Source organism: Physcomitrium patens, chromosome 4 (genome assembly GCF_059467195.1).
Source record: "Physcomitrium patens ecotype Gransden chromosome 4, ASM5946719v1, whole genome shotgun sequence".
NCBI classification, from domain to species: Eukaryota; Viridiplantae; Streptophyta; class Bryopsida; order Funariales; family Funariaceae; genus Physcomitrium; species Physcomitrium patens.
In genome coordinates this window covers 2,387,157-2,403,496 of record NC_143413.1, presented here as the reverse complement: position 1 = coordinate 2,403,496, position 16,340 = coordinate 2,387,157, and the positions used below count along the sequence as shown (strand labels likewise).

The 16,340-nt window shown below is 24.9% G+C and overlaps 1 long non-coding RNA gene across 5 annotated transcripts; it reads left to right on the top strand.

The window, feature by feature from the left end:
- The first annotated feature begins 2,997 nt into the window (after positions 1 to 2,997).
- On the top strand, positions 2,998 to 8,744 carry LOC149989343 (uncharacterized). 5 transcript variants are annotated; one of them, XR_016502472.1, is made up of 5 exons: positions 4,718 to 5,276; positions 5,806 to 5,988; positions 6,318 to 6,440; positions 7,210 to 7,454; positions 7,650 to 8,744. It is a non-coding gene; the product is annotated as an uncharacterized LOC149989343 (long non-coding RNA). The 5 variants fall into 5 exon arrangements; XR_016502474.1 differs by lacking the exon at positions 4,718 to 5,276 and adding an exon at positions 2,998 to 4,705 and having other exon boundaries at positions 5,806 to 6,440; XR_016502476.1 differs by lacking the exon at positions 6,318 to 6,440 and having other exon boundaries at positions 4,726 to 5,276.
- Positions 8,745 to 16,340: the final 7,596 nt, after the last annotated feature.

Here is a 16,340-nt window from a genome sequence, read left to right as displayed (position 1 = left end):
TTTGACTTATCATCTGCTATTGAAATGTGCTTGGTTGGCTTATTTGAAAAAGATAGATAAAATTACATTGGACACATGGCATGCATGGTAATTTCCTAGGGATTTTAATGTGAGGCTTGGGGTTTCTTGGGCTCCTTAGTCTTTGAACCCTTGGCTTGGGGCAAGGAGTTTCTCTAGGCATGTGATGTTGGTGTGGTGTTTGGCTTGGCCATAGAATTGAGTCAAAGGTGATGACATGTCTTACAAGGTTGCAATAGTTGATATTATCCTTGGTTCGTGTGGCTAAGAGAGAGAAGGTGCTCATATAGCTCCCTATGCAGAAGTTGCTTTGTCATGTGTTAAAGAACTATTGATATCCAAGTCTATCAAGATTTGGCAAGTATTTATTCTGTAAGTGATGTAGCAAGTTTATTATTATTCTCTAAGTTATTGGCTCTTATTTTTATAGGACATTAGGTATAGTGTGAATAGATTGTGGTTAATATTTGCATTAAGGAAGAGATTGAGAAGTATATATGATCTAGTAGTGGAGATTTGGGCCCATTGTTTTGTAGTAATATATTTATTAGGTGAAAGAAAAAAGAAAATAAGGTCAATGAAGGTTTTTGCAATCTTACAATGTGGACTAGTTTGATTGAAGCAAAAATTGGTAGATAGTTAGACTTAGAATTATACATACGAGCTAATTTTTGAAGAAATTAAATGGCTCAACAAAGAAAAATAGCTATTGGAATATCTATATCTAGTTGGAAAAGAAAGGCGGCCAACATCTAAGCAATTTAGGCTTTTTTTCTTTTGAATTGGTAAATTGATTTTCTTCAAAATTTGTGTGTTTGTTAATTGCTTATGGATTGAAATGTGAATAAATTTTTAGTCAAGATCAATAATTCAATTAATATTTATTAAGATTTTAAAATAGCTATAATAATTGATTAAGATTTATTTAGGATTTTATAGGATTTGATTTAGGATTTAGTCTACGATTTGATTTAAGATTTAGAATTTAGTTAGAACTATATTAATATTTGATTAGGATCTACAAAAGATTTATTTAGAATTTTTATCTTCAATATTATAAATATATATTTTATGTTTTTTAAGATTATTTTTATTATTTTTATTATTTTTCTTTAAAATTAATTCATAACTTCTTTATATTTTTTTTGTAATTTCTTTTAATTTTTTTATATTGGTTAAAGTTTGATTAGGATGGTTAAGGATTACTTAGAGTTTATTTAAGACTTGGTAGGATCTTGTTGTCACATCTTCTATTTATCTTCTATAGCTAGATGTCTAGAGCATTTTCAAGCAAGAATTCATGTTATACAACATCATATTGGCTGTTGTTCAGCAAAGATTTTATTGAAATTTTTTTTGATATTAAAAATGGACATAACATCTATATAAAGCCTTTTGATAAGAAATCTTTGAGCATTGAATTAAAAGATATCTATAGATGTTGGTATGGTTTTTGGAACTTAAGGTTCAAAAGTAATATCAAGCTACGTTTTACACAAATACAATGGATAATTTAATGATCAATATTTTTCCATTTAAATTCTTAAACTAGGTCCTTCTACTTACAAATGGGATTTTTGATATTGTGTATATTTACAATTACCTTAGAGAGATCAAGAGTTATTTTTTTTAGTTTGAAAATCTTAGCTTATTAAGACAACCACTTTATTTGATCTTTGATTATTAAACTTGGTGGTATTGTGTAATAACATAACTATATGGTGAATATATATATATATATATATATATATATATATGGATATTATTATATAAGAGCTTAGCAAAAAAATATAGTAGAAAAATAAAGATAAATGATAAGAAGGTAGTAAAAAGTTTAGTCTTAATGGTATTTTTTATAGAAGTAACTTCTATTGATTTTGTAAAGATATAAATACTTCAAATCAAAATAAATAAGATAAGTAAATAATATTGGTATCTTTAGGAGAGAATTAAAAATAGGTTTAAGCAAAAATTACCTCAAATTATCAAAATTTGATACTCAGAGAGAACTTATTGTTAGCTTGGATCAAAATCAAACCACAAGGCACAAAATCATGCACCTATGGTGACTCTAGGATTCTTTTATCAATTAGATAGTGGAATTATAGAGCTGACTTATGAAAAGATATTTAAGAGTTAGTTTTACATTATTTAGATTAATATTGAAGTTTTGAGAGATTTCTAAAGTTAATAGTATACTTGGTGGATTTAGATTTTGAGAAATAAAAATAAGTTTACAAATTTGAGGATTTTATGAATTTAGTAGCATATCTAGAAATAAAAGTTTAAAAAATTATTATTATAATTTTTTTAAACGTATTTAAAAAATTTAAGGTTAATCAGGGAATTAGATTGAAGAATATGAGAGTTTTTATAGATTATGATCTTGAATAATTGAAATTTATAAGTAGTGAGGGATTTCACAATCTAGCAGTATGTGCTAGTTCGATTGAAGCAAAAATTTTTGAGAGCAATGGAGACTTGAATAATTTCATAGGATTTAATTTTTGGAGCAATTAAATGGTTCAACAAAGAGAAATCTTTGTTAGAAGATGAATATTCAAGTCAAAGAAGGATGACAACCAACAATTGAGATGTTCTAAGAGCTTTTTTCATAATTGATAAGTCTAATTCTTCTCATTTTTTGTATGCTTGATAATTGCTTATTGATTGAAGTTTGGATGAAATTTTAGTCAAGATCAACAATTTAATTAATATTTATTGAATTATAAAGAATTATATTAATTGATTAAGATTTACTTAAGATTTTTTTAAAATTTAATTAGAATTTTATTAGGATTTGATTTAAGATTATGGTTAGAATTTAAGATTTTATTAAGGTTGATCTAAGATTTGGTTAGAATTTGGTTAGGATTTAGTATTTCATGAATTTTTTATTAAGATTTGATTTAAAATTTAATTAAGTTTTATTAAGATTTAATTTGGATTTGACCTTGGATTTAATTAAGATTCATTAAGATTTTAATTAAAGTTTTAATTAGAATTTAATTAAGATTTGATCTAAGATTTTATTAAGATTTATTAGGTTTTTAATTAAGATTTAATTAGGATCTGATCTAAGATTTGATTAAGATCCATTAAGATTTTAATTAAAGTTAATTTAAGATTTTATTAGGATTTTATTAGAATTTATTTTAAATTTCTATTTTAAATATTTTTTAAGGATTATTTTCTGTTTCTTTTAAAAAAATATTTCTAATGTTTCTTTAAGGTTATTGTTATTTCTTTAAGATTTTATTTTTTTATTTTTTTATTTTTTTTATTATTATTTTTTGAGATTAATTTATAATTTCTTTGTATTTTTTTTGTAACTTCTTTTAAATTTACTTTAGCTTGATTAAAGTTTGAATTGGATTTTTAAAGATTACTTAAATTTTATTTAATACTCTATTAGACTTGGTAGGATTATTATTATATTTTTACTTACCTTCTATAGTTAGGTGCCTAATGCATTCTCAAGCAAGAATACACATAATACAACAATAGAAGGCAAGTGGTTGCCAACTTGCCATACTTGTTTTTGCTAATACTATGTAGTAGTAGTCTTTTGAAAAATCACTTGATGTAGTGTAGACAATTGAAAAGAGTCTGTATTGAAAGATTTTAGTGTTAGAAAAGGAAATAAAGAATATTGCTTGAATAAAAATTGCAGGAAAGAATGTGGCCTTATTTGTTGGAATGCTTATTGCTTGAGCTAGTTATTAGAATATCCTTGAGATTGGACAAGCTTTGGATGGTTATCTTTTTCATACAAACTAGAATGCATCTATGTGGAAAGATTAGACTATGTTCTCCATATCTATTAATATTTGAAGAACTTCAAGTATTGTAATGTATTAGGAGTATATCTTGTCTTTGAGAGGTAGATATTTTTGAGGTAGTATCTATTAGGTTATTGATGAGTTTTTGTGATATAAAACTTAAAATATGAGATTTTCCTACGATGTGGAATACCATTTTGAATGGCATTGCTCCAAATATCATCTATTATATTGTAGTGTTCCATGATAACATGGTCATTTGGTAAAATATTTAAAGAAATATTATATTATAGAAGAGCCTACATAAAAATATTATGAAAAAATATTTTAGAAACATAGATATTAAACAAGGAGGTAGTAAAAATTAGTAAGTATTAATGTTACATTTTTGTGAAAAGGACTTTTATTTACTTTGAAGGGCTATAAATGAAATAAATCAAAGTGCATAAGAAAAATAATTAATATAGACATATTTAGGAAGGAATTAAGTAAAATAATTAACAAAAATTACTTTGAGAAACTAAAAATTGATATCCAAAGAAGACTAGTTATGAAGTTGGATCAAAATCAGACCCTAAGGTTCAAAATTATGCACCTTGTGTATAAATTTTGATGTAATTTAATTTCCTTTCATTCTTTTTTTTCTTTTTGAAATTCTTACAATCTTTTTACTAAATAGATTATTATTACATCCATAGATTATAAAAAATCATTTTTGAAAAAATGAGATTATGTTAAAATTGGGTGCAAGTTTGAAACATTTTTCTGTCATAGTGTTGTATCATAAGGATGAGTGTAAATTATAATAGTGTAAATACAAAAGTTTTAGTGTAAAATGTATTGCATAATCTTTAAAAAGATTGGGGCAAAGGCAAATCATTGTTTTTGAGCAACAATATTTTAATGTTAGCCACCTCAGAAACCTGTTTTTGTACCTCTACCTGTGATAGCATTTTATTTTTTCAACAAATAAATCCTCAATTGGTAGTATAAAGATGGATTTATTTATTTATTACTAAATTTTCTGTTGTTGTATACCATGTATTTCATATTGTCCTTTGCACAACAGCAGTGTAACATGGCAATAACTGGCACATGTAGTTCAAATTAAAAACTACTACTGAAAATTATAAATTATATATATATATATATATATATATTCACACACAGAGAGAGAGACAATTGTGCATATATTAGCCATTGTTGGATTACACTGTTGCTGTAGCATAGAAGAAAACTATAAAGTAATTTGAGATCAGATATCATCTACACTGATCATCACCGCACATTTGAAGTAAATTGTCCACATTATTCAATCCTCACATGATAGACCCCTCTATTCTAGTGGGCAATGGTAATTAAAGTGTTCAACTCACATTTTTGAACTTACATATTCAAAAATCGAAATCCATGATGGTCATTTTTTAACATTTGTGAATTAAGCTATTGGAGTATTACAGCAAAATCACACAAAATGTAACTAAAAATTTATGTTACAATACACTGAGTTTCTGGAATAATATACACTTACATTATTTTAGGCATATTTTCATGTTACGTAGGTACTTTAAGTTGTTTGAATATGGTATTGAGACAAATAAAAAAATAAAATTTAATGCCCATCTTATTTTTTCATGAGAGTTTCATTACTTTAAGTTTTTGAATTATACATTGATGCCACAGTATTGTGCAGTAATTTAAATGTGTGCATCATTTGTAAAATAGGATCATTTGCCTGTTTAAAAGTTACAACTGCACCATTCAAGAATCGATCATACTGGCTTTTATCACATTTTGGTGCATCATCTGTGAAATTTATATATTTTAAATATTTTCAGTTATTCTCTTTCATGTTTGGTAACCCTAATCTCGTAGCCAGACTTGTCTGTGTTCTGGTGGACGTTGCATACATGGCTTTAGTGAATGTAGTGCAGAGTTTCGCCTCAGGACATGCATCTTCATGGCATTCATTGATTTTCGACTGCCTGTGGTTTTCGATTGTCAGGACGATGCAGTTACTCCTTGACGATGAGGCAACTCTAGAAGACTACCAAGCTATAATGCATGGAGTATCGGCAGGTCAACACTGTGCACGGCACTTACAGAAAATCATCTCGAGAGGCTTCCGATTGCTGAAATTTATTTTTATTCGCACACACTCATGATGTTCCGTGTTTCTGAATTGCTGGTGAGGTTAGCATGACTTGCATTTCATGAGATTTTGAAAAGTCTAGAAATGTTTTGGATCATTGATGTTCACTAGGGTGAAGAGAAGAATACTTTGTCTTATTACCTTCTCGGATGACTTTATTTCATGAGCTCACATGGTCGTTATATTCTTCTAAAAACAAATGTTAGTCGTGTGCCATTGTGATGCTTGATTGTGGAATTCCCAGTGAAAGTGCTCTATCATATCGATGCTATCGGGGGCCCGGTGTAACCTAATTTTAGTGGCAATCATTTCCAGAGAGTTTTCTACTGTACATACTCAGTCTAATAAGCGGAGAAATGTCACAGTTGGAAGAAAATGTTGTATGGGAAGAGAGAATGATGCAGAAGCGAGTAAGCATTGCTTGTTACTGCAGCATACTTTCGCAGTTTGAGCTCCACCTCTCCCTTCAGATCAATATTTCATCCGAGGTACTGAACTACGGACAGGTCGGTTGTTTATTGCTGTACTTTCACTAGGTGCTGCGTCAAGTTCAGCAAGCTCTCCTGTTTAAAAATCCTCATGGATCATTATAACAACTGGTGGCCGGTATTGTAGTCTTCATAAATGATGCAGTGTGTTAGTTGTTATGTGCATAGATTTAGCTTGGATCTAACTAAAATAGCCTCTGGCTTTCGCAATTGAGGCTCAGTGTCATCATCATAATCAATGGAGGGGTTCGCATTCTTGCCAAATGTTTAGTAATATTTGGTTCACTTAGCTCTAGCTTGTTTTTGCCCTTAATGATCTTTATCAGGCTATCACAGGTAAGATCCTCATTCAAACATTTGCTTCCCGTCTCAACTTTCCGACTGGTTCCTGCGGTTGCCTGTCTCATAGTTGTATGTCCAGCCATTAGCATATCTAAAATGTTTTCTATGAAATTATGAATCCCTAAGGTAAGGTCGACGCTCTCCGCAAGGTCCTGTCACTTGCATTCGGAATGATCTCAATCATGCACAGCAAGTGCTCTTTTGATATCACCAGATTAGCAGCGAGCACCAATATCACCTGTGAAAAGTTTCATTTGTTCTTGAATAATATTTGCTAGGAATCACACAATGGTTTGTATATTGATTCGTAGCCTCTCTGTGAAGGTAACGCTGATGTATCTTAAGAATTTGTTTCGTCTGCGTTGCCGGGCGGGTTGTGCCGGAAAAAATTAGAATATTAAGAATGCCATTGCAATGGGGCTTGTAGGTCATTATCTTCAGGAGTAAAGTGCATTAGTTATGAAGTTAGGGCGACGATCGGAACTAGAGACGAGGTGTGGGATCTGCTTTTTGGAACATCGTTACTAATAATATTGAATTGCTGCCATCTTCTTTTCATTTTCGTGATTGCGCGTTATCACGGCCTCTATCGGCTGCCTATGTTACATCACAGGTTCTTTTGGTGCCAAATCAGTTGGTATGACAAGTCAGAGACTACTATGATTTTCTTTCGTAAGTCATTCTTTGCAGTGCTTCAGTGTAGTTTCACTTTGATAATTGTGTTTTTTGAATGTGTGCCATGTACTTGCAAATGAAGTTAAACGAACATCAAAGCAGCCATGGACGTATATCCAATGGTTGTATGTATGCGTCAGAAACTTATTATGTATATTGCTGAAGTTTGTTTCTATGTCATTGGAGGAACAGAAGGATGTTAGCCAACGATATATTTTGAAATCAACCACGTTGCGAAAAAAGACTAAAAAAAGGTTTTGCAGCTTCAAACGGACGTATTGATATCTTTAAGGAACGTGGCATATTGTCAGGAATGAAGTTGCGATGGACACAAGATGCATTTCGCAAAGTAAACACAGTACGCACTTCAGTACTTTTTCAATTTATCTCACCTGGCGTCCTGTAGCTGTGACAATGCTTAGATTGTGTACCACCCTTGAAGCATTGTTTGAAGATTTAGATTCCTTGAGTGCTCTAACTCGGCTTTGTTTGGGATCGTTTCTGTTACGGAATTGAAGCAAAGTAAAAATCTCCATCAATGACAAAAGCCTCAAAGGTAAAGACGTTATCCTTCTCAAATTTCACTTTCCATCATCCAAATGAGCAGAATAAATGACACATCAGCATCTCCGCAGAGGGTGAACCAATGAGGTGCTGATCTCGTCTCATGTAATTTAAAAAAAAAAATTATCCACGAATGAATGTCGGGCAATTTAAACAATTAGATTGTCAAAAAAAATAATAAGTTTATTTATGTACTTTGTTTAGAATATATAAGCTAATAAAAACTTTTGATCATAAACTCAAAACAAATTTTGGATTAGAATTACAAAGATGAGTTTATATGTTAACAAATAGAGTCAAGCAAGCAATTAGCAGTCTCAAGATTATAAACATACAAATTATATATCTCTAATTAGATATCGCTTTTTTACAAGAAGAATAAAATATAGCAGAACTCTTTAATGTATGATGTAACAAGAATCAATTCCATTTAACTAAAAAAAACATTACAAGAGCCCCTACTAAAAGGCTTTGATATTAACTATGTAAAGTTCCTTATTAAACAAAAATTTAAAAGATAGCAATAGACAAAGACAGTATGAAGTTTCTTAAAAAATATTATTATAGTATGTTTTATAAGAATAGAAATACAACCAAAATAACTTAAAGTACAGTTTGGACTCTTTAAGTAAAATTAGGAAGAATAGTTATTTTAAAAAATTATATATAAAAAAAACAAGTTGAACATTGATTTAGATAAAAATTATAAAGTAATTTTTATTTTCTCTCTTTTTCTATACTAAAACATATTTGTATATTATTTTAAAATATGCATATAATTTTAATAAAAATAGAATCTAAAATCCTAAATTTATAAATGATAAAATAGGCTTTATAAATTTATAAAACTTATAAATCTTAAGATTTTTACCTATGTAACTATTTGTAGAGTATATAAGGAATTTTTAAAAATAGGACATCAAATTTCATAAGCCGAAAGACAAGTTCTGGAAACTTATCATAATCATGACAAATTAGTAGAGCCAAGATTTGATACCACATTAGATTTTAAAAATTAATGGAAGTTGGTAATAAAAGAAATTAAGTCCATTATAAAAATAATTAGATAAATAAATAAATAAAATACTTATAGATTATGATTATTTTTCAATTAAATATATGTATTATTTATTAATAGAACATATTATTAAAAATCATACAATATTAAATAAGAGTAAAAACAATCTCTAATAAGATCTTCTAAAAAAACTTAATATATATAATCTAAAGTAGAAAGAAAAACAATAAAACCTAACTACAACAAAAGACTTAGTAATAAATATATAAGAATCTAGCATTAGATTAATATTAGAAACCTTTAAGACAGTCTCACTTAAATATGGCAACAAAGTCTAAATATAAATTTAATTATAATAAAAATAAAAAATACTAAATATAATAATAAATAGGAGTATTATCATTCAAAAGCCATTAATTATATAATGAATAAATGAATAAATAAATTTAATATAAATGTAGATAAATACTTTGACAAAAGATACAAACCAAATAGAAAAGCACTTATCAAGTTCTACACTATTCAAATTTTTAAAAAATCCTCTCTTGTTCCTTCTATTTTCTCTTAAAGATGGCTAAGTTAATATTGCTTTAGTACATAAAATTTAAAAGAAAATAAATCAATCTAGTACAAAGATATGATTTTTTACAACATAGAAGTAACACAATGGTAAAACTAGAATACAATAAATATATTAATTTAACGGAAATACAAATAATATTCTTATTATGGTGACTATGCAACAACTAGAGATTCTATAATTTCTTGTAATTACAAATAGCCTTCTCTAAGTAATACATTATTTCTTCCAAAAAATGTATGAAATTAAGCAAATAATTAATTTACAAAATTCTATCAATAATATCAAATAAGAAAGTTTAAATACAAATAAAATATAATAAAAAAAATAAAAAAAATCCAACATCCTTCAAATAATACCATTATTTAAAAATATATATATATATATATATATATATATATATATATATATATATATATATATGATTAAAACATTATTTTTTCAAAACTAATCTTTTGTGTAGTAGAATTTTAGTACCAAAATTAATTGAAGTATGTTAGAATGTAAAGTATGGTGCAACAACTAGTCACAAGTTAGGTTCTCTTTTTAGCATGCTTTAGAATATAAATGTTGGATTTGAAACTTTTGGTGCCAAAATTAGCCACCTAGATTAAGTTTTTGAAAACTATTGAGGATTTTAAAAAAAACTTACTAACTTATGGCACAAGAATAAATAACACAAGAAAAAATAATATCATATCAAATTCATTTTAGAATTGCTTAAACTTAGAAGATTTATACTTTTATGGCAAAAAAACTTTGACACTCTTAGAATAATATAAATGAAAGCATGAGAATCTTAATTAAATTGGACCAATTTTATGCCTATAAATATATATTAATAAAATAATAAAATTTTAATAATTAAAGAAAATATAATATTAATATAATATTTATTTATAATTTTATGCAAATACAATTTCTTATCAAAAATTATTTTTTTAGATAAACTTGATAAGGTTTTAAGATAATTTTTTGTATGGTTATAGAAAAATTAAGATTCTATTTTTTTTGATAAAATAAATTACAAAGAAGTACAAATGCTACTTATATTATGAGTAGAAATAAAATTTATGTATTTTGTATAAATATTATTGATTAAATACTAAATTAAATATTTTAAGAAGAAATAAATAACGACTAATTATAAAAATTAATGTATAAGAAAACTTAAAATTTTTAAAATCAACACAAAAATAATTTCATATTATCTAATAGACATAGTAAAAGACAAATAGTCTATAAAATTTATATTTTTAACAAATTTGGTGAAGCATTTGGATTAGGTATCAATTTATTTAAGTAAAATATTGAATAGCAAGACAAAAATAATTCGAATTATAATTACTAATACAAATTGAGAGAACTATCTATAATGAAATATTTTTATTTTATTTTATTTTAACAAAAATCTACCTAAAATGCAATTCAATCTGTTTTAACAATTTTTTTATGTAAGCCAAAAGAAAAGCCAATTAATTATATCTTTTAAGTCTAAAAGATGGACTTATAATATTTCTAATAAGATCTATATATTAAAAATTTATAAGTAGAATATATTTAAAGCCATTTGATTAATTTATCACCAAATTTATCTATTTATAAATATACAAAAAATCATAGATTTTACAATTACAAATATTAAAAAATAAAATGTTGTGCTTTATCAATGAATATCTATTTTTAAAGCAAGATTTACATATTTTATTTTAAAACAATAAGGTAAATAAGAAGGTTTTTGGATTAGATAACCTCCATTATATTAAGAATTTTCTCTAGATATTCTAGCTAAAGAATTTCAAGTACATTCTTATGAGAAAAACTAATTTTTATTTCTTAATTAAACTTCAAGTATAAAAATTCCAATATCGCTTATTATTTGCTACATAGTCTATGTATATGATATTTTAAACTCAAGACAGTATAAAATCTTTTAACAATGTTATATTCAATGATTTGCAAGTACAAATTAGAACTTTTCATGTTTTATAAGATTAAAAAGAACTAACATAGAAATAAATCAAAAATAAAATAAAAATGTCCAAAAATTTATGGTCAATTTTTTTGTAAATATTTTTTTGGATGAATAGAAAAATACTTAAATATGAAGGTAGAAGTAGAATAAGAATGTGACATTGACTTAGGTATTTTTTTTTAATAAGAAATAACAAAAATAGATCAAAACTAAAAATTTCATAAATTTTTTAATTATTAGAAATTTTATTTCTTATGACTATTAGAATAAGAATTAAAAATTATATTAAAATGCACAAACTTCCTTATAATACATATAAAAATTTACATGGTATCAAATGACTTAGTAAGTTTGATCCACAATGAGTTAGGGACATAGTCCTTAGACCTTTCTAGAGACAAGTTTCTAGAACCTTCTAGAAAGAAGTTTCTAGAAACTTCTAGAAGATTCCTTGAATATTCTCTTAGAATATTCTTCAAAGATTCTTTAAAGATTCCCTAAAGATTCTCTTAAAAGGCTCTAGAAGATTCTTAGAATATTCTAGTAGATTCTAGGAAGTTACTTAAGAAGCTTCCTAGCTCTTGGATAGTTGCTCGAGATGCTTCATAGTTCTTGGGAAGCTTCTTGATGCGCTTCCTTAAAACCATAGGCCAGTAGTATATATAGGAGTCGAGGCTGAAGAGATCTTCAGTCTCGACAACACATCTCTTGAAGCTCTAGCTCAATTCTCTTGGCGTTGCTCTTGTACTCATCTGATAATCTAGTTCTTGTCATTTCTTCTTGAACTTCTTGTTTAGATTTCTTGTTTGTATTTTTGGTCCGTGACACAATGTATATTTTATTATATCCAAATTTAGTTTTATACCAAACTTTAATGTAAGAATTTTCATCTTATTACTATTATATTTATTTTAATTTTTAATCTATGGTTTATATTATAAAATAAATAATTACCAGATATTATTAAAACTAAATAAGTATATTATAGTTTATGCTTTTAGAAAGTATTAGTATATAGATTTGATTAAATTTATCAAACAACTATATATTGTTGGATTTATTCAACTAATTGTTTCTATCTAATGTAGTGATTTATGGAAGAAATTTTCTTATTTGATATATATTTTAATTTTAAAATAAGAAGTTCCAATAATATATAAAAGATACTTCAAGCACATCTTAAATTGAACTTAAAGAATAAATAAAAACCAAAACACCACTATTGACATTATTTATTTTTTTGGTAAGGATTTAAGTATGTTAAAATGATTTATAATCAAAATCTTTTTCAAATCATTTTCTATTGGAAAATGATAATCCACCCTCAAATCCCTACTTAGATAAAAATATTACATCTATATTTCTAAGTGGGCAAAGTTCAAACATCTTTGACAAGTGGCTAAGTGGACAATAGTACATCTATCATTTGCAGGACAAACTTTGTTTGTATTGCAAAAGAAAATCCTAATTTTTACCTGAGTAAGAGTTGATTAGGCATGCTAACCTTTATAGTTATGGTCTAAGTAGATCTAAATACTTGTTTAAGTAAGACCTAAGTAGACTTATATATCTATCAAAGGCATATTGTTTCCTGGGCTAGCAACTTTTGCTAATAAGAAAGTACAAACTTAACAGTCATTGGCACTATTAAAACTTGAGGTTGCTGAAAGAAATATTATTAAATACCAATATTTTAATTCATTTATTTTAAAAATACTAAAAATAATCATATTAAAAATAATACAAATGTAAAGGTTAAAACGATTAAAATATTATAAAAATGACAACTATATATATATATATATATATATATATATAATAAAAACTTATTTTAAAAAAATAAACTGAAATTTGATAAATATAAAATAGATTAATTTAAAATATTTAATAAAAATTAATTAATTAATTAAATTTACAAATTTTAAAAAATTATATATTTAATTGATTAAATTTCTGCAAATAAATTTACCACTAAAAGATTTTTTAAAGATAAATAAAATGTATAGAAGTAACAATAAGAATTTACAATTTTTTTTATGTAGAAATTTAGCCTTTCAGAAATAAACTTAGCATTTCAGTTTTAATAATTTATCAATATTATCAATTTATTTGAATTAATCTAAAATAACTAACTTTCAGTTCAAATAGCAATTAGTAAGCAACATATTATATTGAAATGCACACAATATATATATATATATATATATATATATATATATTGAATGAATTAATTTTTTTTTCAATTTATTTTTTATAAAATAAATGAATTATCATTATTTGTAACTTTAAATAAATAAAAATTAACCGTTAATAGATATATTTTGGTTAGACTTTAAAATTTAATAAACAATTCAATACAAATATTATTAACTTAAAAAAATAAAATGTAGAAAAATGTTTATCAATTACACAATAATCATATGAAAATTCTGTGAATAATATATATATATATATATATATATATATGTGTGTGTGTGTGTGTGTGTGTGTGTGTGTCTGTTACGTCTTTGGATAAATTTTAATTATAACCAATTCAGAAAATAAAACGTTTTTAGGTTTTTCTTTGTAATTTTAAAAAAAAAAATCCATACTTAAAATCAAATAGGCAAAAGTAAGTAATAAATTAATGTGGTTTTAAATCACAAAGAAATCTTAATAATATATTCAAATATTAAAATGAGAGCAAGTTTCTTTACTTAGATAATTCTTCATATGTTTCCACAATTTTCTCTCTTTTTTTCTTTTTTTTTTTCTTTTTTTTATTTTTTATAAAAAGATTGAACTGGAAAATGTATCATAAAACTATGTTCTATCTTAAATTTTGCTATTATCATCTTATAAATTTTTTGATATTTCCTACGTTGGAGTAATTTATCAAAGATTCTATACTTTCCTATTGAATATCATGGTTTCATATAGTATTCTATTATGCTACTTTTACAGCAATATAGAAGAATAAAAATTGGATACTAGCAAAAATTATTCTATGTAAAATATTCAAAATTACCTTTAAAATATTCTATAAAAATAAAATATAAAATTTATTCTGAAATTTAATATACTTAGAGGTTTAAAACTTAAATTTTTGATGCTTTGTTACATTACAATTCTAAGTTTTAATGTAGTTTCTTGATAAATTAATTTCAATGTTTTATGTGTACATAATATGTGGCAGTATAAATTAACTAATACTACTACAACCAATTAATTTTTTTAATTTGAATTTATAATTAAATAAAATAAAATATATTATAAACTACTTTAAATAACAAATTTTTTTAAAGGAATTCAATAATTTTAAATGAAATTTATTAACATATCCAAAGAGATAAATTTAATGTGAAAATAAAATTTATAAATATACTTAATATAGATTTTTTACTATAAAATATAAATTTTAAATATCTTCAAAATTAATATTTCTTATATATTGGTTCACAAAATAGGCATTATAATCTTTAAGAACTTTAGTTGTAACTTCTAGACATATAAAAAATAAAAATAAATAAAAAATCTTAATATCATAGGATTTATTATATACTGGATCTTATTTTAGAAATCTATTTCTATTTATTTATTTAAGTCATAAATATATTTTTATATATTTATATTTACATGAAGAAACCTATTTAGCAAGCTAAATGATTATCACAATCATTTAGATACTTCATCATTTCTTAAATTACAAAAGTCATTTAAGAATTAAAACTTTAAATGATAAGAATAATATAAAAAAAAATTAATAATAATAATTATCAAGTTTATTGCAATGTGTATTTAAAACTAAACACCTCAAATTTCTCAAATATTCTGTTCAGAACTAAAATGAAATTATGGTTTTATGTAAAACTAAGACTCGTCCAAAACCAGACTATGATGAATTTAAATTAATAGATTATAATGTTTAAAATATTTTTGCAATAAAATATCATCAAATGATACATAATAAATAAAGAAAAATAAAAATTTTATATATAATTTAAATAAATTAAAATAAATTTAATTTATGGTATTGTATTTATTTAATTTATTTTTAGGAATTATATACTAAACTAAAAAAATCTATAATTTTGATATTGTTTTGTGAAGAGAGTTCTTTCTAATTAAAAAATTGAAGATCAATAATTATTTTATTTACTGAAATGTTTTTATATTTATTCTTAAAATAAATGCAATCAATTAAATTTTAGAAAACTTATAAGTTTTTAAATTTTTATTTACCATCATGTTTGTATTAAATATTATCAAACAGATTTATATTATTTATTGTTTAATAAACTATTTTTTACTAATAATTTTTTATTTTTTATTTTATACTTTATTCGCCTTTTGGATCATAAATTTTAAATTTTAAAACTTGTAGAATAATGTCTCTAAATAGAATCGTTTTTTAGTTAAAAAAATTTCTAAATTATATATTTTGATGTAATAGGGCTTAGTTGGAGTACTATAATCAACATCTTATCTAATAAATAGTTTTTAGATGCCATTAAGAATATTCAAAGAATATTATGGTATCATATGACCACTTCTCTTTTATAAGTGATATTTGCATGTTTAGTATAAAATTGGCAAGTTTTTGACCACAAGTTCTTTATAAAAATTAAAATTCCAAGAACTAAATGCAAAAGCATAAACATACCTCCTATCTTGTATATCAACCTCTTTTTAGTTCTTCTAGTTCTTTTTTCTTTATAATTGGGGCTTATGTTCTTATGTAAGTCTTTTTTTGTTTTGTTTTGTTTT